At 41.4% G+C, this 26,429-nt stretch overlaps 1 protein-coding gene and 1 long non-coding RNA gene across 3 annotated transcripts in view; one reads left to right on the top strand and one right to left on the bottom strand.

Moving 5' to 3' along the window:
- Positions 1-10,034: 10,034 nt before the first annotated feature.
- The window catches only part of LOC133470330 (uncharacterized), a 26,503-nt gene continuing 10,108 nt past the window's right edge, over positions 10,035-26,429 (bottom strand). The window contains exons 2-5 of the long non-coding RNA XR_009785960.1: positions 20,279-20,415; positions 10,835-11,081; positions 10,666-10,759; positions 10,035-10,241 (exon numbers count right to left, since the gene is read on the bottom strand). This is a non-coding gene — a long non-coding RNA (uncharacterized LOC133470330). The remainder of the gene's footprint in view (positions 10,242-10,665; positions 10,760-10,834; positions 11,082-20,278; positions 20,416-26,429) is intronic.
- Positions 25,159-26,429, top strand: part of jcada (junctional cadherin 5 associated a) — a 24,695-nt gene continuing 23,424 nt past the window's right edge. For both annotated transcript variants that reach the window (XR_009785959.1, XM_061758582.1), the window contains exon 1: positions 25,159-25,279. The gene's annotated coding sequence lies outside the window, so the exon portion shown is untranslated. The remainder of the gene's footprint in view (positions 25,280-26,429) is intronic.

Below are 26,429 nucleotides of genomic sequence, written 5' to 3'. Positions count from 1 at the left end.
GATGGGTCTTTACTCTAAAGGGATTCATTATGGTAACACGATAGTTCTGTCTGGGATGATGGAGCAGAGAGGCCATGTGGTCGAAGGCTGCAAGCAGCATAAAGTTGTAGCCTTCTTCCTGGACAGAGGCCACTCGCCACAAATATCCTGCGCCGAATACTATGGAACAAGAGCTGTCTTGTGGCTCTGCAAAAGGCCCAAACGTTCATGCATGTGTCAAGTTTGTAAGCGTTCAGCTGATGTGGAGGCAGATAGGCAGCTTGGAAAAAAGTACTCATAGCATAGAGAAAATCGAATACTTTTAGAGAAACCTATTTACTTATTCCAACACTGATAGCGGTCTGCTTACCACATAAAGTAAACATCTATGGAATTTTGTGTTTGTGTAGAAAGATTCATCTCATTTTGCAACTACATTGTTGAGTCAGTAGCAGGGCGTGGCTTCCTCTGCAGTGTTCAGAGGCATTCATGAAGGGAACACAAATGTGCCTCCACACTCCCAACAGCAGGTTTCAATTCTCTACCGACTCACAGCATGTGAATATGGTCAAGTTTGTTTTCTTTTGATTAAGTAGGCATTTGAGGCATGTGCAACCAGACTTGAGCCTCGACAATGCCTTTATTTACCTTGTCCTCTAAAGAATGGAGGGAAGGTGGAGGAAGATGAGGTGTGAGAGGAACTGGAAAAGAGGGGGAAGCAGTATAATAGACTGTTTCTATCTGGGACTCCTGTCCTATATTCCCATTCATACCTTCCACTTCTTCTCTCCCTATCAGAGCATTGGCATGAGATTCCACACATGCCTTCAATTTTAAAAAGAAGTGAACTTATCTTACTTCAGAGGAATTTTTCCACTCTTGCCCCTTGAGGCAAAAAGATGTTGGCGGTATTATGGGCTTGAAAAAGCAGGCAGTTAGCTGTCTTGAAGAAAGCAAATGTGATGCCCACCTTTGTTTTTCTGGCCTGTGTGGGAGATAATGATGGTACTGTGACAGTAACGGAAAAGCCCTACAAACAATGAGGATGGATTGAAGATTAGTTTAATAATCCAAAACCTAAATGATCCCTGATCATTATCTCCAGTTCCACTGACCACATCTCACTATTTTACACAATGTTTCCCCAGTAGCCTCCTCGTGATGAATTGACTTTCCAGCCCCATTGGAATCAGAACTTCTGTTACAATTTTAAAGCAATGGACATATTTTCCCCCCCACACAAAACAACTTGTCACCCATCCCACTGACCCTCTTCTCTGGTATCTGTGAAAGAGCACAGATTTTCCAGTCAGATCAGCGCCTCTCTGTTTTAACCGCTCTGTATGGTCTAAATCCTTGGTTTGGTGTCTGCTGCTTTTGTCAAGCTCCTGAAGAAAGATCTGGGTTATAAAAAGAACATCAATGTAGTAGGCCTTTGAAGTTTCTGCAAGAAATGGCGCAGAAGAGCTGGGAAACAGTAGGGTCCCTTCAACGTGAAATAGTAATTATGTTAGCACTTTAATATGTTGGAAACTGGGAACATGCGATGCAGCCTCCTATTCTCAGTGCTCCAGTAGCAAGAAAAGACGCTCCCATTCTCTGGAATAATAACCACATAGATGTTCAAAAAAAAAAAAAAAAAAAAAGGCTTTATTACAAAGGCCTCTCTCGCTCGCAAAATCTGAGAGAAAACCTCATTTTGAAGCACTAATTGATATAGAATCGAATGAAAGGCTCTTCTTTTTCAGTTAATGACATCCAGCCATCTGCACAATTAAATAGATAATTCACTTTGTGCAAATAAGTGTACAGCCAAACTTCCAAAGTCGAATGCCCCAAAAGTTGGATTTGGGATTTGTTCTGTTAAAAAAAATAAAAATAAAATAAAAAACATGCCTCAAGAGCCAAATAAAACTTGGACCTCAAACCATAACCACGCATACCATCAGCAAATCTTACAGACATCATCTTATTGAGCATCTACAGGATTAATGTCAAAAACTTTGTTTCTGGAACGTATTGATTCACTTTACATTATTTACTATTGGAAAAATAGTTTCAAAATTAGAGCAGACTGTGTTTCACTTTGGTGGCTCCACTGCAGTTTGAAAACCACATCACAACGTCACACCCGCATCACAATCCAAGAAAAACTCCTATAAAGGCAATCAATTGCATCTGGAGATGGGGTTCACTTACACTCTGGAATATATTGTAATACTTAAGAAAGGAAAGGGTATCCTCTGGGTTCAATAACTGCTAGGCAGTCTGTTCTTTTTATGGTTGTGCTGCATAGGACTTTGCCGCAGTGAGCTATTAGCAGTAAGCAATGGGAGTGGGACTTAGAGCCCCCTATGCAGCAGTTTCAGTTACATGAAACCTTCTCCTTGCTGTCTGGCCAACTCGTGCGCTCCACCCTGTACTGTAAATGAAAACATGGGAGTGTGAAGGAGGCAAGAAAATAAACTTTTTTTTTGCTCCGAACCCCCACACCTCCCTAACTTTGGAGATAACTCACTGCATCATCAAGAGAAAGAGAGAGAGTGTGGGAGATACACAGTGAGATAGTGGTGACAAAAGGAGGGAATAGACAATAAAGGCCAAGATTAGAAGGGTAACATGCAGGCAGACAGAGTCGAATAATTGAGCCAAGACTAAAGGGAGTATTTTTGTGGGGTTGTGTGAGCAACCAGGCAGGTTGGTGTGGTTGTCCTCTCCCTGAACTCAACAGACTCAAGGAGATGACACTGCCTTCTGCCTCTTAGCAGTCAATATCAATAACCACATTGGAGGTCACTGGAGGATGAACTGTTGGAGGAGGATGTTTTTGTAGGATGGATGACATTTACACTTCCTTTTTTTTTTTTTTTTTTTTTGCTTCATATGTCAAGTCAGGAATGGGTTGGTCGCTAATATTGTTAATATACCACATGGTCATACATTTTGAGACACTACTCTTTGTCAATGAATTAAATATAATGAAGTGATTATAAACTTAAAATAAAACAGCTATAAAATAAGTGCTTTACATGGCAGACACTCCTATCTAAACATGATTTTTTTTGCACTTATCTGGTTTGCACGGACGGTGCAGACCAGTCAAAGGTGTCGGAATCGAATTTGGGAGTACCCGGAGAAAACCTGCACAAGCACGAGGAGAACATTCAAACTGGAAGGCCAGAGCAGAGATACATATCCAAAATTATCAAACGTTTTTTTTTTTTTTACTTTCGAGGTTCCTTTGCTACAGTGAATATGATGAGTTATTGAGGCATAGCAGATCTGTCAAGAGGATTCAAAATGTAAATATTGAATGTTTCACACAAAGCTTGCAATAAGCAAAATCGGAAAAGCAGTCTGAATGAACTTGCTGAGTCATGCCACACAAGTCAAGGTACAAAATCTGACAAGAGTGACCCAGAATGAACCTTGCTGGCGTAGCTCTGACCAGGCTCGTTGAGCGTCTGTTGATGGTGCTGAGTCAGTGGACATGTAGGTATGTTTGTGCATGGGCATATAGCAATGGGTTGCAATTTGTTTCTGTATGTACTGATTGGCAATGAGAGGTCCAAGCTAGAGGTCTTTTCGGATTACTTTGGAGGAATTTACAGATATTTTACCTTCATGTTTAAAGGGAAATGTTCAAAATGTTGCAATTATCTCCAGACAACCTTTTTGTTTGTTTTTCTAAAGTACGTTACTGCGTAATCACATAAGTCAGTGACCCTGATTCTCTTGAGTCTGTCCCCCTTCTCTTTTCACCCCTGAGGCCTGACGATCGTCTGAGTGCTGACCCAGGAAAGTGACCGCCCAAGTGCTCTTCGATTAACCTCTGACCCATACCTTTACTATTTGACCTCCACGCATCCCCCGCAGTGACACAGCCTCATCCAGATGACCAACTGTCTGGGAGCACGTCCGACAAACTGACACTCGCGGGAAGCACTATATTTTTTTTTATTGTGTATGCACAAGCCGTTTCCTTTAAGGCTTGACTCTTGTCTGTTCGTCCCACAGCAATTTATCTGTATAATTTCCTCCCCTCTTCTGGGACAGAAATCCCGTTTCATTTCATAACCAAGCAGAGCGGCTATTGAATCACATAGATGATTGATTCCCTCACCCCCAAAAAAAGAAGTAAAAAAAATCAAAAATAAATAAGGAGCAGTGACAGGCTCTTTGTTGTGGTCCAGAGACTACTACGCTGTATCCAGAAATGATTCATCATATGCAGATGAAAACTGTTTGGCGGTGTCTTTCAAAAAGGGATTTGGTTGTGTCACCCAAAATAATAATAATGAAATCTAATTCAACATTCTCTCAGGCAAGCTTGCCTTGTCAAAGCAGCAGCCGGATCGTTAGCTTATTTTCTCGGGCTCCCCCTACAGATGGAAAGTGCAATTTAAAGCCACTGTGAGGACAAATTAGTAAACAATGGTAAACATTCATTCATATTCCGTACTGCTTATCCTCACTAGGGTCGCGGGCGTGCTGGAGTGGAGCCAGCTAACTGCGGGCAGGAGGCGGGGTACACCGTGAACTGGTCGCCAGCCAATCGCAGGGCACATATAAACAACCATTCGCACTCACATTCACACCTACGGGCAATTTAGAGTCGTCAATTAATCTCCCATGAATGTTTTGGAGATTTGGGAGGAAAGTGGAGTACCCGGAGAAAACCCACGCAGCCACGGGGAGAACATGCAAACTCCACACAGGAGAGGCCGGATTTGAACCCGGGTGTGAGGCGGATGTGCTAACCAGTTGTCACCGTGCTGCCAATGGTAAACATCCATCCATTTTCAACACTGCTTTTCCTGGGTAGGGTCACGGGGCGCTGGAACCTATCCCAGCTGACTTCGTGCGAAAGGCGGACTACACCCTGAACTGGTCGGCAGTCAGTCTCAGGGCACATATAGACACGGACAACCATTCACACTCACATTCACACCGTCACTGAGTGGGAGCTGCACCCATGCTCCCCGCACCAAAGTCAGGCGAGTGTATCACTACACCATCAGTGACCCTCCAATGGTAAACAGAAATTTGTTAATTCAGCATAGACACAAAAGTTAATGTAGCGGACAATCTATTTTCACAAAGCCAATTAAACTTTCTTTTATAAATTTCGTATTCATTTTATTCCGGTAGTGAATATCAAAAATAATTAGCTGTTGACATCTGATCAGTTTCAGTGGTCAAACATTCATCCTCATAAAGCTTCCAAAGATTGTAAAGGTAATGACTTAAGGTTGTTGTTGTTTTTTTGTTTGTTATTTGAGGTTATTTGTCAGCTAAGGTATACAAGAAGCTGTTGTTTTTATGGTAAAAACATAACAAATAACATTCATTTTCTGTGATAACTTCTCTTTGGTTCATCATTGTTAATACTCTTGTAAAAGAGTTCCCAGGTCAGAGAAAACACTTTGTCTCATTTTGCTTTTTTAAAGTTCTGAGTTCTTGACTTTTGAAACTTTCAAGGTTCAGTTATTCTACGTCCTAAACAATCTCTGAAACCATCAGCGTTATTACATCATAAAATAAACCGTTTAATAATTTTAGTGTGCAGCATAGTTTATAGAAATGCTGTGCACTAATTGTGCTACTTTACAATAGTCTTTTTGGGTGAGTTGCTGTCACTGTAGTGTTTTGGGATATGTTTACTTACCATTAGCCTTTGTGAAACTGGAAAACCTTTTCCTTCTGGTGTTTTCCACATTCTAAAATGCTGTCAAAACAACCTCTGTTCCCATGGACCCACAAAATCAACTGAAAAATCTGTCATATTTATTCTAGGCCAATAGTTGGAAATTGGTGTCATTTGGTGCCTTTCAACAAAAAGCACCATGAATCTTTAGTTTTCTGTCCCTGCAGTATGTCTCGTTTGCTGCCTTAGGTCACTGGAACATTGTACAAATCAGGCCAACATTTTGAAAAGCAACTAACGTAATGGAACTATGTACAGTGGTTGTCCTCCGGGTGATACTTTACCCTTTGCCAGCATTTACAGTATGTGTGTTCAGAATTTGACGTCTAAAAGCATGCTACTCTGCGATAGATTTGTGGCATAGTAAATGTATAGTTTGAGTGCCAAAAAAGGCAGAAACAACTCTGTGGTCTGCCACTGCTTGGTTTTCGACATACTTGTCCATGCCTACACTGAACACTTTTGTTTACACTGACAAACAACGATGGCACTTTTGAGAACCATTTTCAAATGTTTGAGGTTTCATTGTCCAAAAGCACTATTCTCATGCAAGAAAATAGCCAAAACAAAAATGTCTTTATCAGTCCACACACAAATAGTGCTGTTTTGATGTCTTGTACTCATGTTTCACTATCAGGTCTGTATTGGAATGCAATCACAAGGACACGTTATCTTTTTTCCCATGCTGCTATCTCCAGGAATGTAGTTAGACACTGGCCTGGTTTCCACTTCGATGCATGGGTGTGTCTCCCACAAGCAACGCTGTCCTGGTCGAGCAAAGACAGTGTAAGAAACACAGTTTGCCTGCTAAATTACGAGGTGACACTGACGCCTGCATGTCAGACTGCATTCACTGAATGTGTGAGGATGAGAGAGCAAACACACAACCTTGAAGGGAGGGAATGTTGCAATTTTACTTATAAAACAATAGGACATTGTACAGTAATGCCCAGTAAATAGGTGCATTTTTTAATGATTGATTATTAATTGTTAATAATTTTATAACCACAGTATGCCTAACTACTTTGAAATGAACAGAATAAAATTTGTTGTTGTTTCTGTTCAGGTGTTTCCTGTGTTGTGTGCCCATCGGAATCCAAATTAGAATCCGCTTTATTGGCCAAATATATTCAAACACACAAAGTATTTGTCTCTGGTAGCCTCGTGTACAACAGTGGAAAAAAATAAAAATAATCCACTATAGCAAAATATACATTTAAGACATAAACACCAATATTAAAAATTCAAACAGTCATTAAGCAATATAAGGTGTCCAGTAGTGTGGTCAGCAGCAAGACGCAAGTGATGCAGCGTCATTAATTAGTATAGTGAGGTGATCATCAACCATGTGTAGATGCAGAGTCATTAAAAGCAATATTAGGTGTTCAGTAGTGCGGTAATACTGATCAACAACAACTGTGCAAATGATGCAGCGTAATGGAGCTACAACGATGACTACAGTAATAATGACACTACAGGGATGTGCAAATTTTCAAAGTGTCATTATGAAATATGAGTCAACTGTTTAAAAAGTTAATGGCAAGGGAGAAGAAGCAATGGAAATGTCTCCTGGGTTTAGTGTGCATTGTCTTAGTAGTTTCACCTGGTCTTGTCAGGTCTCTCCTGCCTCTTAGACTCCTGGATTTCCCTTTTTTTGATCATAGTCGTTAGATGTTGTCAGTATTTTGTAGTTCTGTTAGGCGTCATATGATTTATGGTTTATAAATTCACCTTTTTTTTTGTTAATTTGTCTGTATTTTTTTTCCTGCCTGAACTTGGAGTACTTTTATATTTAAGTAATCAGAAGCAGATGACGTGCAACACTTTTATTTCCAAACAAATTAACTAGTTCATTGTGTGCCGTTCATAACCTTACAAACCAAGTTGTATGTCGTAAACCGAGGACCTTTACTATCATTTAATGCACACAACGCTATACAAATCCCAGAATGCACTGCAAAAGCTGGTGCCTTGTCGTGTAGTTGCACCTCTGTTTGAAGTACAGTTTGGTTTCAGCTCAGTGTAGCTCATTTGAATGAAGTTATGGAAGTGGGAATTTCGTCACATAAGTTGCTGAGAATGAAGGTCTGAAATACAATAACACATTTATTAAAAAAATAAATAAATCACAAAATCTAAATGCAAAGGCTAGTTTGCTGCAAAGTAGTTTGCATGCCAAGTGCCCTTGATCCATATATACACCTGATTACTGTGGCCTTTAAGTGTGTAAATGTGTTTGCCTTAATTTGGAATGTTTGTGTTTGTTTATGTTTATTTATTTAACCTTTATTTATCTAGCTAAGGCAATTTAGAACAGATGCTTATTTGCAATACTGACCTGGCAGCAGACAGCAAAAAACAAACAAACAAAAAAGCAAAAGTTAGAACTTGTAATTAGTAAGTATAATAGAATTAGCATTTCCAGACAACCAGACAACAAATGTAGGTAATTTGTACTGTAATAATGTTTTGTTGTTTTTGTTGCCCAAGCGCTCATATTGGCACTACATTAGAAAACGCTAATGATTACAGCATCCGAGAAGCAATAAATCCTGAACACTATGGAGCACTAACTAGAAACACTTGGATCAATATTGTCTCAAAGTTGTCTTTGCAGATATCACTGATGTTGATATGGATGGAAAGTGAATTTCCATTAGGCAAAGAGCGGGTGAATAGGCGGAGACAAACCCACCACTAAACAAGCCCTATAACAGGCCTCGCTATGTTGGTGGTCCTGCCTCCCTCTGATTTTATGGCTGGTGCGTTCTTTCTTCGACAAGTAAAGTTCATCTTTAATTTGAGCAAGGACCCACTTCCAATGATGGTAAGTGTGTGAAGCATACATCACCTCCCACAGTTGATGCAGAGCCAGTTGCCAATGATTGATTTGCTTTGTGGTAGCAGAGTTTGTTGGGGTAATAGGAGCATAACTACTTCAAAAACATGTAATGAGAATCAGAATTTTACTATTATGATAGTATGTGTTCCCCTTGGCTTTAACTTTAACTCTTTTCACACTGTCCATCAAAGCTTTTCCAGTGTCACTGGACTGTGTGAAAGGGACCAGCACAGAATGGAAGGGATAACGATGCCCAGTGAACGGTGGCTGTGTTAAAGCAAAAACTGAAAAACCATGGTAAAGGTCTACATTTGCCTCAAGTCCTAAAAGACTATGACTCTCCGGCCACATCATTCCCGTGATTCCTGTCCGTGATTCCTGTTTCTAATCTGCAGCTGGACTGCATATTACTGCTGTTTAAAGAGGAAGAAGGGAGGCTGCTTGCTTGCTGGGTTCGTCGCTGGCTTCAGATCACAGAGCCGAGCAAAACAGATCATGCCAGGCATCTGCCCTGCACTTTACTGAAGCTCCTTTCATACTGTCAACCTAGGAAAAACATTTTTAACATAGCTGGGGGTCATGTAAGATATATGGACACGCATTGGGAAACCTACGGGAAATGAAATGAAAGAAAATATAGCGTTGATCTACCCTTTGCAGCTATAACAGCTTTCACTTTCCTGGGAGTGTTGGTCAAGATTTTGCACCTTGTCGGTCTTCAAGAAGATTTGCAAGGTCTGGATCTCTGAACTGGCAAGTCAAGTTTGTCCATACCAGACTCATTGCATAAAGGTTCTGATCTGAAGTCAAGTGTTAAACAGTGCACAGAGGTCATCTTTATTACATTCGTAACGGCTCGCTCATCGACACATTTCATTTACTCGGGTAATTAATTTAACACTTTGTGGGTAGGCAGGTCCTCCAGAGACCTTACTTGTTCTATAGAAGCAACTAAAAAGTCACATTACCATCATCATAGGTCATCATTTTAACGTTGACCAGTCTAAGGTTACGTAGCTCTTGCACACATAGCAAACAGCCCTGGTTGCTGTCAGTGTTAAAACTTCTTTGAAGATAAAAATAGTATTTGATGTTCTTCTCGCCATGTGGCTGTTTATTACAAGAAGGTTCATGGCATTTGTAGCATTATACCATACAGTTCACTTGTGTAGGGTGGAGCTAAACACACTACTATCTGTTGACTGGTTCTGTCACCTCCGTGCTAAAATGAAATGGGAATAAAAAACAAGGCACAGATGAATACAGAATACAATGATTTGCAGATCATGTTCAACCTATATTTAATTGAATACACTACAAAGACATGATATTTAATGTTCAAACTGATAAGCTTTATTGTTTTTAGCAAATAATCATTAATTTGGAATTTTTTGGCTGCAACACGTTCCAAAAAAGATGGGACAGGTGGCAAAAAAGTTCTGGGGACTGGGGTTCAAATCCCGGCCCCGCCTCTGTGGAGTTTGCATGTTCTCCCCCGTGCCTGCGTGGGTTTTCCCTGGGCACTCCGGCTTCCTCCCACATCCCAAAGACATGCGTGGTAGGTTGATTGAAGACTGAATTGCCCGTAGATGTGAATGTGAGCGCGAATGGTTGTTTGTTTCTAGGTGCCCTGCGATTGGCTGGCGACCGGTTCAGGGTGTACCCTGCCTCCTGCCCGAAGATAGCTGGGTTATGCTCCAGCAGCCCGCGACCCTAGTGAGGAGAAGCGGTAAAGGAAATGGATGGATGGATGGAGATGAGTGCCTCCCGTTTCTGCTAACAACACTCCAACCTTGTGGACTGAATGTTCACATGCTGCCTATTACAGTCAACCTACCGGCACTTGCAAGTGTAATTGAAATAGTCAAAGATATTGATGCAATGTTACTTATACATTGGATAACCTCTGGGTCAAGAATCTCCATGTAATATCCCAGAACAGGTTTAATGTTTCTCTATGAACTTATACATTGACCACACTGTCTGAACCTGTAGAAGTTGAAAAAGTGAAGAGTTCAATTCGAGATTGGAGCTTTGGAAGTCCAGGACAACTCAATCTGTATTCTACAGCCCAAGTCTTGATGCTTGGAAAACTCTGGAATAATGATTCAATGCGGATGCACCATGCTTGACCTACCGCGTCGATGGACTCACTCTGAACTGGCCCATTGCTGATAAGGCTAATAAATGTCGTGTGAATGTGAAGCTGCTTCTTTGGGGGTCTTCTTAAGCTGTTGATTATAAGCAGACATAATGGGCTGGAGTTTTCTGTACAATAGAGCAGACAGATTTAGACCTGGAGCTACCTGCTGGGCATGTCACGCTGTTTACATGTGCCAGAGAGGAGCAGTCAGCCAGATGCATGAATTATGAATCGGACACAGATGACTCCCTCCCAAGCTGTGGCCCGCGGAGTGCAGTGAGGAAGCAGAAATAATGAGGCAGTCGCGACCCTTGGGAGCTGTCGACTGAACCTTTAACTTCATCCTTAAGCCGCTGTGCACCTCCGCCGTTGCGAAACGGAGAGGTTTGACCCCACTCGGGATCAACGTGCTGAAAAACAACACACGCTTTTAGGCCTCCAATCTCCCTCTTAAAAATTGCATGCACAAGAGCTTGGCAAAAAATAACACTGTGTCATATTTCTGTCGCCCAAAGAGATTGACCGTTCAATTGAGCTTGAAAACACTGGGTGGCTTTGTTTTGATACACTCCCGCCACACATCCCCTCACTCAACTCCTTGCATGCTTCACCGCCACGTGTCTCCTAGTCAATTTCTTGTTCTATTTAGCACTCTTCTATTTTGGCTGAGTTTCTTGCAAACTTCAGCATTGCAGCGTGCCAAGGATGTCAGAGCGTTAGCGCTCGCAGCTGGACACCCAGGTACGGCACTTTTTGAAAGTGCAGCAAGCATTATGTAACCTTATCAGAGGTTTTTCCTGTCGTTGGCTCTGGCTCATACCCCACAGAAAAAATCCATTAAAATAAAGTAACAAATGTGATTTCTGTCTTGTTCCCGACTCAGTGTTCTTCGCTTGGGGAGTGTGTATGGAGCAGTGTGATATAGAAATGTTAGGCTGGCACTATAATTAGCTGTTTGAAGGGCCCTGTTTGAAAACCTCGAGCGGCTGCTGTGAATCCTTGGCTTGTAGGAATTAGGAGAGTTCCTTATCCCTTAGTAGCATGCCGAGCGAAGGAGGGGAACCTGCTGAGGAACCCCTGCCACATAACAGTGTGTGCGTGTGCTTTGTGTGTGTGGATCATCCATCTCTCATGCCTGTTGGCTTCCACTGAGCACATCACACTGCCGACGTGTGATGGATGCCATTACACGTTTGCGTGCATGCTGACGTGTGTAAGTGATTTCAGCTCTATAACATGCATGGAAGAATAATTCGTTACTTTTGCATATGCGCCATCTGTAGAAAGCAACTGACACGAAAAGGCTGCAGGTTTCACTTCAGTAAACCCTCAGCTCATATGGAATTCCACTTCAATTTTGACTTTATAGAGCATTCTGCAATCCTGTGGTTTTCCGACGAATGAGTGTTGCTTGTTGTGTTGTTTTAACACAACCAGAGCTCTGCTTTCGGTTGGAATAATAAGCAGAGGCCCAGTGTAAAACAGATTTTTTCAGAGAAAGTAAAAGCTTGAAAGCCAGGGCTTTATCCGCACTGCAGACTGTCCGTGGCTCCAGATGTGTGTTATCTCATCCCATGTCAGAAGCCCAGCAGATCATCATCATGTTATGCAGTGGGAGGAGGTTAAACTCAGGGGTGATTGGGAAAAAGAGATGCGTGGTACAGGGCAGTGCTGCTTGCGTCATCCTCTTAAGAAAGTCTCTTGGACACATTTCTACTCACACAAAACCTCTCCTAAATGTAAAGAAAAACTACAATAGATTAGAGATTGGAATACATTGTTTGCCTCTGCAAAGTACGAAAGTTCTTCACGAGCAGGATAATGTAAAACCAACACAACCGATTTCCATGAAACATTAAGACAAAGAGGATAAGTTTGATAATAACCATACAGTGTGAAAACTAACTTACTGCCTCCTAGCAAAAGCAATGAAAGTCTGTCGTGGCTGCCGAATGCGTAAGTTAACAACCTAAAAATTCTATAGGCCATAACTGATTGACACAAAACTTTGTGGAGCGTAACAAAGGTGGAGATTATAGGAATTTATTTTTACTTTTCACCATTTTTAGTCATTGGATTTTAGATAGAAGACTCTAAATTGTCCATAGGTGTAAATGTGACTGTGAACGGTTGTTACTCCATTCTAGGGGCCGACGGATGACTTGTCCGGCTGACTTAATCGGCTGATATCAGCCCTTTTCGGAAAAAAAAATCCCATTTTTTTTTTTCCAGATTTTTCTGATCTGATTTTTGACACATTACTAATATTGTCAAACATTTATTGAGCGGCAGTATGCACCTCCCCATGCTTACATCGACTCTGAAGCTGGGCCCAACGGGAGAGCTTGATTCGACTCTGCTGGGACAACAAACATGCTCTAAAGCTGCCAGGCGTCCACATTTCATCCATAGAAAGCCTTGACATGGTAAATCCTGTATACCGAAGAGACCCTGAGAAAATCTTTGCAAGACTAGAATATCAAGAGGAAGAAAAAAAATTGCCAAAACCACATGCTGCACTACATTTCGGGCAGACGGGACTGCCACAAACTTGGTGTAAACTAAACCAAATGAGGACAAGAGGCATAGAAAACCAATGGATGGTGGATAGACAATGACTGCAATTTGAAATATTGCAATTATCAAATATGTCTGTTTTGTACTAATTACTTTGTATTTGCTTTTGTTTAAAATCCCCCAAAATTCTCATTGGAACAGTATGGTTAGGTCAGCATGTTAGCCATAGCATGTGTGCGTTGCATTCTGAGCATAGGATGGAAACTGGGTCAGAGTTAATATGTTTAGGAGCAAATCACATGACCTTTTTTTTAAAGTTAAAGTATAGACAGATGTACAATAATGTATTATTGTATAATTATCTCAATTTCATTGTGCAGATTCTCAAATACCTTAAAAATAATATAGGCAGGAGCATGTCATGAAGTTTGTAAACAAACAAAGGAACCCAGAAATGATAACTATAAAAATGAATGGAGGTTTTCCTTGAGCATTAAAACCACATTTGCAGAATCAGTTGTGTTGCCATAAGAACACTATATCAACCATTTTTACAAGAGAAACAGTGTCTGATCGCTTATTCACCCCTCTCTGCGGTATAGCATTTACCACTTGAAGCTAAAAAAAAAAAAATGCACATCTTCACTGTCAGACGGTTAATTAGGTTAGCAGGGGTGTAATTGCACATTACTGCAAACGTATAAACTTCTTGCACATTGCAAATAGTGGGCTGTCTACGCAGGAAAAAAAGAGAGCCTGTGTTTTCCCTCTGGCGTGATTCCATCCTCCTTCCCTCCTTATGCCTCTCTGTGGCTGTCTGCTGCACTCCACTCCGGTCCCATGAGAAATCTGGGACAGACTATACTGTTTGAGCCAAGTGTATGCGTGTGTGTTTTGTGTGTAACTGAAATTCTATGTTTTGCCATATCACAACCCAGTCATATTGGGAGTAGGAAGGAGGAGCACAAGTACGACGCTGAGACGGCATTAGACGCACACATATGATACACTCATTGAAGATTGGAAAGCTTTTACAAAAAAGGTCCATCTGGATGTGCATTGGCAGAGATCTATTATCCAAATATGTGACAAAATTAGTCAAACATATTTTGTTAAGGACGACCACTCTGCGCTGCCTTTATTTCCTGAACCGGTTCTAGATACTTCCTAGGAAATGGATCGCGACCTTGCTATTAACCTCCTGACATTTCCACTGTAAAAGCACGAAAGATGACAGCCATCGGTCATGCAGCTTTCGACATGACTGGCCTGAGCAGGCCAGACGTGGACAATTCAAATTAGCAGCAGTGTCTGCATGAAAGCACTGATGCGTTTGACTCATATGCCAAACTGAGAGAATATTTCACCCATGGCCACTTGGTGCACGAGCTTCCCGAAGCATCCATATCTTATTCTGATAATGGAAGCCATACTTTTGCATACAGAGGGACTTGTGACAGGGTGTGCATCACCAGCCTCATTTAAAAGTCTTGGAAGATCAGAGGTTAAAGCAATGATGTACAGTATCGTGTTGTTCCTTCAAGCCAACAAACACTAATTGTTTGTCATCCAAGAGTCTGGAATGCATGAAATGCTATCGTAATGTTTTCAAACATAGACTATGGTATTTCCTCAAATATACTCCGCTCCATTGTACTTGTAATACAGTAGATGCCGTACCCCAATTAATCACCTGGTGTGTCATCCACTTGAGCAACTAAGTGCCCCTCAAAAAAATAACACTAGGTAGCTGTAATTACCATCATAGCTGTGTTCCTGACAACTTGGAAGTTGGAAAGTCCCCACCTCAGACTTGGAAAAGTGTAATGGAGCATCACTGGAAGTCAATGTTGCTTGAGAACCAGGATGACTCCTCCCACCATCACCCCCTCAAAAAATAAACACAGTATATACAATTCAGGGTGCTTCCCCTCCAAAAATGGTTTCACTGTGAATACCTGAATTCATGATGAATGTCTTATGCAAACTAAATTAAATAGGCTTACGTAGATGAATCAAATATTTATCCAAATTCAAACAACATGAATTTCCTAACTGATTTAACAAAAATTCACAGTTGTTCAATATGTGCACCTGTGGCACCACACATATTTTTCCTTTTGCCTTTAGCTTTGTTTGTGTGTGTGTGTGTGTGTGTGTGTGTGTAACGTCTAAATCTGCTTTCAAGTTGGTGTATTTCCATTTAATATCCTCAAATACTCGATGCACACTTGTTTGACTGTTTGAGAATGTTCTAAAACACAAAATGTCTTTTCAAAGCTATTGAATGTCATTCGTCATCCTGGGAAAAAAAGGGAAAAGTAATACATTAAACTTCTTACACATCACATTGGTTTGACATCATTTGGGGAAGAATTGGCTACAGGTTATTCACTTTGAAATTATGTGATTTTTTTAAACACCATGGTATATACTAAAATGTATATTCTTCTTTATTGTAGATGTATCTTATTTATATCTCCCATTTCTGACAGCTTATTTGGTAATAATGAGAATGATAGTGAAGCGAGACAGGCATATTTTTCATTTCCTCTTCACTGAAACAGTGTGATGTTGGACCGAGCAGGAAATGTCCTACTTCCCAGCTGCCTGGAATGCAGCATATGACAACTGGTACCACCTTGTGTAATGTTAGACCTCTTTACCAGAAAATAGACGGCCATGAGAACAGACATGGTATCTGTAAAGCTCAAGTTTTGGTTTATATTTCAAGAGAAAGTGTTGCTGAAAGCAGTATTTGGCGATATATACTGTATATAAACCCATTGGCACTCACTACTCTCTTCATGAGTAAACAACGCCTCAGCCACTTTATCAGGAAAGGAAGTAATTTGGAAATAATTTGTTAGAAGTTAAAATAAATCCAGTGACTTGGCATTCTCAGGCTGAAAAAACGGAAATTGTTTAATTTACCAATTAGAATAAAGAGAGAGTATCTTTACAATTGTTCCTCTCCTTCCAGTTATGGTAGCATTTTTAAACAAACGGGCTAAACCTGAATTAATGGAATCTTAGCAAAGCAACGAGGGGGAGCTGATGGGTTCCACAGCCAGATGGCTCACTCTTTTGCAGCCCTCTGCTAAATATCCAAGATTCACTGACACAAGCAATAAAACAAGAAGGGTTGTAGGGATTCAAAGTGCTTCCTCAGCACACTGGAGTCCCTCTTTTCCCGAGCGTCATTCAATTTAGAGAGCTTCTGGGTAGACTTTACACATGAAAATAAATCTTGTTAAAATGTAGCTATTGATGATGGTGCCGCCCACTTGTCATTTTCGGATAGCGGAACTCCACAAAAAGTAACAACTGTCTAACTGCACTGGTAGTAGAACGGTTATACGCAAGAGTCTTTCCAGAATGAAAAGTACCGTATTTTCACAACCATAAGGCGCACCGTATTAAAAGGCGCAGTCTAGTTACGGGGTCTATTTCTGTATTGAACACATACATAAGGTGCACCGTATTATTGGGTGCAGGCATGGTAAAACATACGCTAGCTTAAAACATACAGTAGCATGCATGCTAGCGTATGTTTTTAAAAAGGCAGCGGGAGCAAAACTGAGTTTGGTTGTACTTTATTGAAGTATTTAACAATTTAACAATTTTTTGATCAATCCTCATCCACAAATCCATCAAAGTCCTCATGTTCTGTATCCAAAATGAACAGCTGGGGAAGTTCTCAATCAAACAGGCCAGGTTCGAGTCAGTCTCGTTGCCGTGCGAAAGCTTGAACAACAGTGCAAGCAGACACGTTAGCCCAAGCATCCACAATCCATTCACAAATTGTGGCGTAACTCGCCCGGCGCTGCCTCCTAGTCTTAGAAAAGCTGTGTTCGCCATCTGTCATTCATCGCTCCCACGTCACTCGCAACTTCACTTTGAATGCCCTGTTTACACCGATGTCCAGCGGTTGGAGTTCATTAATCCATTGCTCGAGTTGGTCTTCCAACTTGGGCCACGTCGCCTTGTTTCCGCGTTTTGGTTTTCTTTTTTTTCCGCGGAAACTCAGCTTCGTCTTCTTGACTTGGCGAAGCTCGTTTTCCTGCTTCCTCCACTTGCGAACCATGGATTCATTGATCTTGAACTCTCTCGCGGCTGCTCGATTCCCATGTTCCTCCGCGTAACTGATTGCTTGCAGTTTAAACTGTGCTTCGTAAGCGTGTCTCTTCGTAGGTGCCGTTTTCGACTGCGGTCAAGCCAGCCGCCCCTAATTTTGTTCATACTAGGCATTACGGTAATAGGTCGCCAACTCGCGGCGAAAGCCACCTTCAAAATAGAAGCTTCCCAATAATACGGACGGTTAAGGAATGCAACCAGCAAAGTTAATTTGAATATTGAGATACATTAAAAAATGTAGGTTATTTGATATCTTGGGAAAAATAAATGGTAAACGGACTGCACTTATATAGTACTTTAGCTACATCATCACAGTGCCCAAAGCGCTTTACAAAACCTCACATTCACACACACATTCATAAACAAATGGGCGGCTGCTTCCATGCGAGGCGCTGCCAGGCGCACTGGGAGCAAATTAGGGTTCAGTGTCTTGCCCAAGGACACTTCGAAATTATTATTATTACCGTAATGCCTAGTATGAACAAAATTAGGGGCGGCTGGCTTGATTGCTACTTTACGAGTGGAGGATGGCTTGACCGCAGTCATTTTCGGGGGTCCTTACCCAAACCTATGTTGTTTTGCACAAAGCACATACCGGCGCTGTATACCTACTGGGGGTGTGCCTTTAGCATCCTCCTTCACGCGCACCCTTTAACGGCCACATGCTGTCCTCAGCCACGTCCGCTTTTCCTCTGTATAAGCAGCGTGTCGGCAGAAAATGCTCCCAGTCAGTCAAGCGGAGCGCTCATCACACAACATCATTTATAGATTTGTGCACACATAAGGCGCGCCGCATTATAAGCCGCCCCGTCCATTTTGGAGAAAATTTAAGACTTTTAAGTGCGCCTTAAGGTCATGAAAATACGGTACACAGTGAGGACCAGTTTCTCTTAACATACTAAAACACATTCAATGTGTTGATCACATTGATGATCACATGCAATATTTACACAAATCAATTATAAGAGCTATCTCAAAGATTCGGCCTCAGCAAAGATGATAATACTCAATTACATTTAACACTAAGGTTTGAAATTCTCTGAGGTCAAACACAATCAGTTTGAGGATGAGGACCTTCGGCGAATAATGCATCCCGGAGGATACTGTATATTGAGAGGGATGGGAGCGCTAAAATGAAGTAAAGTGAAGTGAGAGATTACAGTTTCAGTGTTTCGGCCACAGTTTCGGTTGTTGGATACTTCAATCTTGCTACTCTGTCTCATCTACTAACAGCTTCACACAACATGAGCAACACGAGGGAATAAAACTCTGCACCTCCTGTAAGCTAAATGCAAATGTAAAGGGAGCGCTTGTATACTTTAATTAGAAAATATTTTAATTAGTTATAATTATATTATTCTTTTAACTATTGCCTTTTTTATTTTATTTACAGAGCTTTGTTACAGTTGTGTTTTTTGTTAAAGTGCTATCAAAATAAAGTTGAGTTGCGTTGTTGCGTTTCCAAACTGTTTGAGCATTTATTCAATATCCTTCATATCCAGTTTAAGGTCGAACTAGTAGTCCAAAAGTGACGCTGGTAATGGGGAAAAAAAAAGAGGTAAGAAATAAGACAGAGTTATTCTACTAGAGCGCCATAGTCGTTCTGTTTGTGCAGTGAAATGTCTTACGAATGAGGACTGAGTGCGTACTAGTACCTTAAACTGGATGTCAAGAATATAAAAAAAAAAATGCTCAAAGGGCTCTCCATACACTTGCTGTCCTTCTCACATTACTTTTCTTTATGTTCTCTTGAAATGTGAATCACTAAGCCAATTAAAAAGTGATAGATATGAGTGTAAGTAATTGTTAATCTGTGCATACTGAATTTAGGTCTTGCGGTGTATGCGCAATTGTGGTTTGACAAAGTTTGTGTGGCTTTAAAAAAATTCCAAATTATATGACCTCAGGGGTTCAATTGCACCTAAATACTATGATCACTGATGCTAATTACTAGTCATGTCTATCAACAAAACTTTGAGCAGGCACTTATGAATGTTAGCAACAGATATCAGGTGGGGGTACATCTCTCTTTTGTAAAATATGTTCATTTTTACACTACTTTTGCTGACATAATAGCTTCACGGAAGCTGTTTTTATTGTCAACATTGGGTTGAGGGAGGCTTCACGGGGGCCCATGGCTCACTTGTTTGCCCTGTGGCTCCAAGCAAAATAATCCCACCCTGGTGGGAGAATATTTGTTTGAAACAGGTAGATCGTATCAAAAGGAGGTGTAATTTCCCAAAAGCACTGGCACTTTTCACAATGTGAGCCGTTGTCTTGAATCCAGATATAAGCGGATCAAAGTGAATCTCAGCGTCAACATCAGGCAGCTGTTCACACCATCAGTTCAGAGGTGAAGGGGCTTTACATGTTTCTCATGTGTTGAGCCTGGCCTCTATGCCTCCTTCCCCACTGATCTCTTACCTTACAACAATAACCATGGTCCATGGCAGAACAAAAATGTAAAAAACCTCAGATCTCCTGAGCAGATGCCTCTGGGTGGTGTACTACCAGGGTGGCTTGAACCTCAGCGCATCAAGCCCTTTCCACATCTGTGCTGAATTATGGTAGGCACTTTGCAACGTCAAAGCCCAGCTGTTTAAGGATTGGCTTTGTTGACGTCGAGCTGGTTTGATTTTTTTCCCTAGAAACAGACCTTAAGATTACATTTGAGAAGGTGCTTCACTTCCATGGGAGAGCACATATTGCCTTGAATAGGGTTCTTTCATAGTTCGTGCAGTTGCTGTGGGATCGCACCTTTAAAAAAAAACAAAAGCTTTCCGCAGGAAGAAACTGAGTACATAAGATAACCAATGTTGGGATATGATGTTGTATCCTCACTTCTCTTCAGAGTATCTTGAAAAAGTAATCGCCTGTGTGAATGTTTTTTTTTCCAATGATCTCACTCATAATGTTAAAGAGTTGCGCAAAAGAAGTTAATGTTCATGCTTACCAAACAAAATGTTACCACAGGTTCCTGATGCTGATTCAGTCATTTTAGTTGAGGTGGTAATGATGGTGACAGCTAGAACCACTTCTGTTTGTCAAATTCTGGTGCAATTGTTTGAGTTCAGGGCTGCTCCTGTGGTTCTGCAAGAATAGATAGAGGATGCAGTGACCACTTTATACTCCTAAAATAATTCTAATTATAGGTTCGCAGATGGAGTCTGATGGGAAATGGACAGTTTTGGCTTATGCAGCACACAGATGTGTGGTTATTATAGGCCAGCCAAGTTTAGCACATTCTTTCTGGATGAAAAAAAAAAAAAACATTTTGCGAAAAAGGAGAGTCACACTGAAGGATGTTGTTTCAATTTCCTTGGAGTGGAGATGGAAGTGGTTTCAGAACCCCTGACCCACGCCAAGCTTATTAAGCAGGCTGCACTTATAAGGAGGCTGCACTTGATACATAAAGATTGTCGCAATTACTGCATTCCCAAGCCCATGACTTCATGATCTGTTTAAAGCAATTACACCATGCCTCTTTTCACCTGCAATGAACATGAAATATTAGACTTTCTTTAATAGGAATTGAAACTAACCTTTTACGCATACTAAATTTTGTCTTTTTACTAAGAAATATGTAGACAGTAAAAGCTTTAATGGGGCATTCAGTGATACACTGATTATTTAGTGATTAACTTCAGAAAATTATAGTAGGCCAAGTACATCAAGGCTTTTTGTCACTTTAGTCACTTTATTTTTAAGTGTAATCAACAGGTTCATTTTAATGTTGTCCCTTTATAATGTAGTTTACTTTCCTTATATTTAGGCTGACTCAGTGGTGGTGTAATAGTTCACTCACCTAACTTCCACTTAGGGAGCATGGGTTCACGTCCTACTCAGTGACAATATGAGGGTAAATCGTTGTCTTTGTGTGCCCTGGTATAGTCATGGTCTGTGTTTTTGTTTAGATTATATTTAGTTTTGTCTTCTTTTCCTGTGTCCCATGTTCATGTCAAGTCTTGGTCGTTAGGTTTTCGTTTCCACTGAATCTCGTTAATGCTGTTCCTTGTATCTACCAATCAGCTCCCTCCAGCCAAACCCACTTCCTCCAATTGTGCTGGGTCCATGGATGTGGAGAAGTGTACTACTTACTGTACTTGAATGCATCAAACCAATCAAATATAAGGTGTTAAGCAGGCCCAAGCACATGCAAATTCTGGTTAGTTACCACATAATATTCCTTTCTTATACAGAGGGTCCTCGTTTTATGACTGAGTTCCATTTCTACGGTGGTGACATCACCCGAATTTGTACGCACGTCTAAATGTGCCGGAGTCTACCACTAATCTACGCGAACATCGCATTAAAGTCTTAATTACATTGTATTTTGGGTGAAAGTAGCAAATCGTTTGGGTTAGGTTTTAGGGGGGTTAAGACACTAAATCTTGGCTCTTACCACATACAACCAAATCATTTTGGGGGTGCTTAACAACATTTTAGGGGGCTTCAGCCCCCTAAAATAGGCCTAGCGATGGCACTGTGAAAAACACATCTAGGGCATAAATGTACAACAAATGAAATAAGTACGGCAGTAACTGAGTGCACCTTCTTGTGGCGCATGACAACGCATTTTTGATACACTGTTTTCTGGTTAAGCTTAAAATGTCATGTTGGGACCGTTTGAAACCCACAACCCAAAGAAAAGTTAGGTTTTTTGGGGGGTTTTTTTGCTCACAAGTTTCAGAGCTATTCTCTAATTTTTCGAGTTGCATTCAAACCTGAAACAATTAAAATGTAGGAATGTTTAGAAATCCCAGGCTGAAATTGTAGTTTTTGCTTAATTGGAATTGATGACTTTCATACAGAGTGAATTAAAGGAAGTGTGGGACGCATTGTCCAATTGCAGTGACCTACGCTGGGCATGGCTGCTCAGCAAGCTAAGGAATGCTCAACCGCAAAACCACATTTGGCAAGTCGAGTGGTGACATCACTGTCTCCGCACCACATTGCGCTGCTTTGAGTTCCTAATGCATGGCCCTATGGGAAACGGGCATGTCCAAGCCCACAGCAATAGCAAAGCAGTTCCAACAGTGGGCGTAAGGAGAATAGAAGTGGTGACCCTCTGTGACACTGAGCAGGTGCTGTTGAGTCTAAGGCCAAATACTATAAAACAAAAGTTCCAATGTTCCTCACGGAGCCTCATTGGTGCTTGTCAGTCTTCTCTTTCTTTCCCCATATGCTTATTGTCTTATCATGTGCTGAACTCTATTAAATGCTTTGTTCTGTGTACAACCAGCACATTCTCGACTTAATGTGCTCATCTATTACCAAACATATGATATGCTTGTCAACAGTTTATTAATGTAAACATGCTGTAATTGAGCAAACTGGACAGAACATTCTACAGCGTAGACCGATTTGAAAGGGTAATACACTGCAATCATTTATAACTTGCAGGACTGAGTTGACAGCACCTAGCAGCTTCCTTTGCTATCAGGGGAATGCTCTTATATATAACATCTGTGTCAATATTATGGAGGTCTAGGGTCTTGGTCTTTTCAAGAGCTGGATAGGGAGTACGAGTGTCAGCTTTGAAGGCACAGAGCCAGGAGTGTAAAAGCGGGGTTTGGCCTTTCTTCAATGAGCATACCAAAACAACATATAGACATGATATTTATTAAACTACTGCAGATAATTATGGAATAAATCTATCCATCCATTTTCTATAGCACTTGTCCTCATTAGGATCGCAGGTGTGCTGGAGCGAGAGGTGGGGTACAACCCAAACTAGTTGCTAACCAATCGCGTGGCATACTGCATATACAGTAGACAAACAACCATTCACACTTATGGACAGTTTAGAGACTTCCATTGATCTAACATGCATGTTTTTGGAACGTGTGAGAAAGCAGGAGTACCCTTAGAAACACCACGCAAGCACAAGGAGAACCTGCAAACGCCAAACCAGGGAGCCTGAGCCGAGGTTTGAACAATGCCACCTCTCGACTGTGAGGCAAATGGGCAGATATGCTAACATCCATACCACTGTGCTGAGGAAAGAAATCATGCTTCACAAATTAAGGATATCAGTGAACAGAATATTACAAAGTAAGTGTTGAATTGATTTTTAATGTGGAATAAATTATACTGACAAGGACACGGCCACATCAACAATAAGTAAACAGCAGAAAGGGTCTGGGAGAGGAACTTGTGAATTCTTAAAAGATGTCACAGATGATTAATTCTGTTATGTAATACATATTGCATGCAAACATACACTCAGCGGCCACAATGTTGGGTACATCATCAAATTCCGATGAGATCCATTATAAATGTTGCTTCAAAACAAAACATATTTGCACAAAGGCAATAATACTTCTGTTTGAATGATATTAACAATGTTTTTGCAATTGTTGATGTCATTTGCATTGCATCATGCACAGAAGCGTTTCTAATATGTACCCTCCAGCAAGTGTAGCTAATAGTGTCTGGCGAGTGGATGTTTATTCGAGTTGAGCTATATCTGATCAATCTTAGTGGTGTGCGGTCAGGACCTGCAAGCCCTTCTTATCTCGCCTGAACACGATCAGAAGCACTGACCTACATTCACCAGCAAAATTCAAATATTTGTTCCATGACGTTGTATTAATTTATTCCCAACCATCTATTCTTTTCATTTCATATCATTTCTTTTGGCTGCACTGCTTCCAGTATGTATGTGGAGGATATATATTTTTTTGTTCTGTTAGATTTCCGCCTCTATGTGCCGCCACGTCAATCTAATCTACCCAGGGCCTTCAGAATCAATAGTGCTGGCCGACGTAACTTCCACTACAGTAGCAGTGGGACTCTTTTTTGTTTAACCAATCAGATTTGAAATTAGTAATCACAATGACATTGGCTGGTTAGAGCAAAATGTCTTAACAGCCAGCTTCAACAAGAAAACGCATCACATTAATACATCTTATATTCAGCAACTATAGTGAGTATAGGAAGTGACTTTTCGCTGTCAGGGCTCACCATGTGCCCTGACTGGGAATCAAGTCTGCACTGGCTGCGTAAAAGGCAGCAGCATGGACCAGTGCCAGTGCATCGGTTTTAAGTTTGGTTTTAAGTTTTCATCAAGTTATTGATTCTAAACTGCTCGGACGATGTATGTGGCACAGGTGCATGCTGTTATAGCGCTCCCACCTAAAAAGTTTTTTAGTTGCCCATAGATGCCACAAATTAGCGGAAATGCACTTTTTTTTCCCTATTAGACAAGGCTATGGCCTGGCAAAATAAAGCTCCGCCTCATCCCCTCAGTAGTTGCTTCGCCAAGTATTTTTTGCCAAAGCACTATTTTTATATTAGACACGGCTTTGACCTGAGAACATAAAACAGTGAATCTGTGAGTTTTCCCACAAATAAGGGATGATTCGTTCCCTCCCAAAAAAATCAGCTAATCGGTTGAGCTTCACTGTATTGATCATTTCTGTAATTGCAACGTGATAGTCCACTAAACAACAAAATGCGCTGCCTCCCACTGCTTTAATCTTCGTAAATGCTCAATTTTTTAAAATGTATTTATTTATTTTTTTTAAAATCCAGATAGTATTCGAGTGCGCAGCTGTACCTTTCGATTGGCTACAGCAGTTTCATGGTGAAGGATGTGTGGATGTTAATTATTCATTAACCGCTGCTGGTCTCCAAAGATCTCCCAGACGCGCTGCGAATCGATCTTTATACGACAGTAGTTGAGGGGGGAAAAATAAATAAAAATTTCAGCATAGCTAGATGAGGTGAAAGGCTGAGTTTCCGGCCATTGACGTGAACACTGAGCGTCGCCGCATCCAGCTGCCTGCCCACCGGAGCGGAGGCGGGATGCTTCCCTCGGTGCTGTTCTCGGTTGATTCGTCGTGAGGGAGGGGGGGGGGGGCTGTTCCTTCACCCTCCGCGCATCCGTACTCTCTCAGTCCGTCCGGAGCAGCGGCAGGGATGAGAGCCAACGCGACGACACGCTCCTCAGGTAAATAATAATAATAATAAAAAGTGCCTTTCGTTGCGTAACGTGGTTTAGTTGTTGTTTTGTGCGCGTAACGATTGGCCGTGTGTGAGAGAGAGAGAAGCCGTCGGAGGCTGCGTGGCATCCGCGCGCCAGTCAGCATTTCCAGCGGTGCCTTCAACTTCAACGCGGCCGCCTCCGCGCTCTCCTGGCCGGCTTCGTCTGCGTCTCGGTTCAGTTTGTGGGTCACCGAGCTTGTCACTACGCGGCGAATGTGCACGACCTCTGCCTATATCGATCGGATTTAGAACTTGAGGAGTGACGGCCGGCGTGTTTTTCTTTTCTTTTTTTTTCATTTTTCTCATTTATTTTCATTTTAAATTTGTTTTTGAAGGGGACGCGCTCTTTTCCTATCAGCTGAAGGTTAAAGATTGCTGATGGAGGTAGCCAGGCTAACGTTAGCTCATCTTCGTGTTCGTGAGGCCAAACTCCATCCAAATTTACCCATTTTCACTGTCCTAGCACCCCGATATTATTAGACAACGAAGCGAATGAAGGTATTTCACGAAATTCATGTCACACAGTATTGCGATTTCAGTCTTAGAAATGTATTGCATCCCCAAAAAGATATTGCTTATGAACCTGTAGAAGTTGTACAATTGCATAAGTGACATTTCACCACAGTGGGTGTGCGAAATGAGAGTTAAAACAACAACAAAAACCTGCGCCATCAATATTTACAATGTACTTCACGGTTCAAATGCATTTCAGCCAGACAGCAATGAAAGTCAAACTAGAAGGGAGTCTCGCGTGCGCACGTTTAAGTGTTATCGCAGCAAGAGGCGCCTGTCAGTTAATTTCATAACATGATGATTCATGTGAAGCTGCCAGTCCGACCCAGGAGCACCAAATGCATGAAATGGAGCTTGGCTGATGACAAATGGCTGCTTTGATGCACGCGTGTTGTCACTTTGTCTCACCTGCCACCATGCTGGCATCGATGACCTTCCCTCTAATGCAGCCTGCAAAGTGAGGCCATACTAAAGCTATTGCTTAAATTAAAATGGAATTTATGTGTGGTTCCATTTGACAGCGAGTTTGTGTAAGGCGTGACACACACAGTATGATTTTTCAAATCTTCAAATCAGGCATTTAACAGTTTTGGTGTGCTCCG

This window comes from Phyllopteryx taeniolatus, chromosome 20 (assembly GCF_024500385.1).
Source record: "Phyllopteryx taeniolatus isolate TA_2022b chromosome 20, UOR_Ptae_1.2, whole genome shotgun sequence".
In the NCBI taxonomy this organism is placed as follows: Eukaryota; Metazoa; Chordata; class Actinopteri; order Syngnathiformes; family Syngnathidae; genus Phyllopteryx; species Phyllopteryx taeniolatus.
The sequence above is the reverse complement of the archived record's forward strand: the minus strand, read 5'-3'. Positions and strand labels throughout refer to the sequence as shown.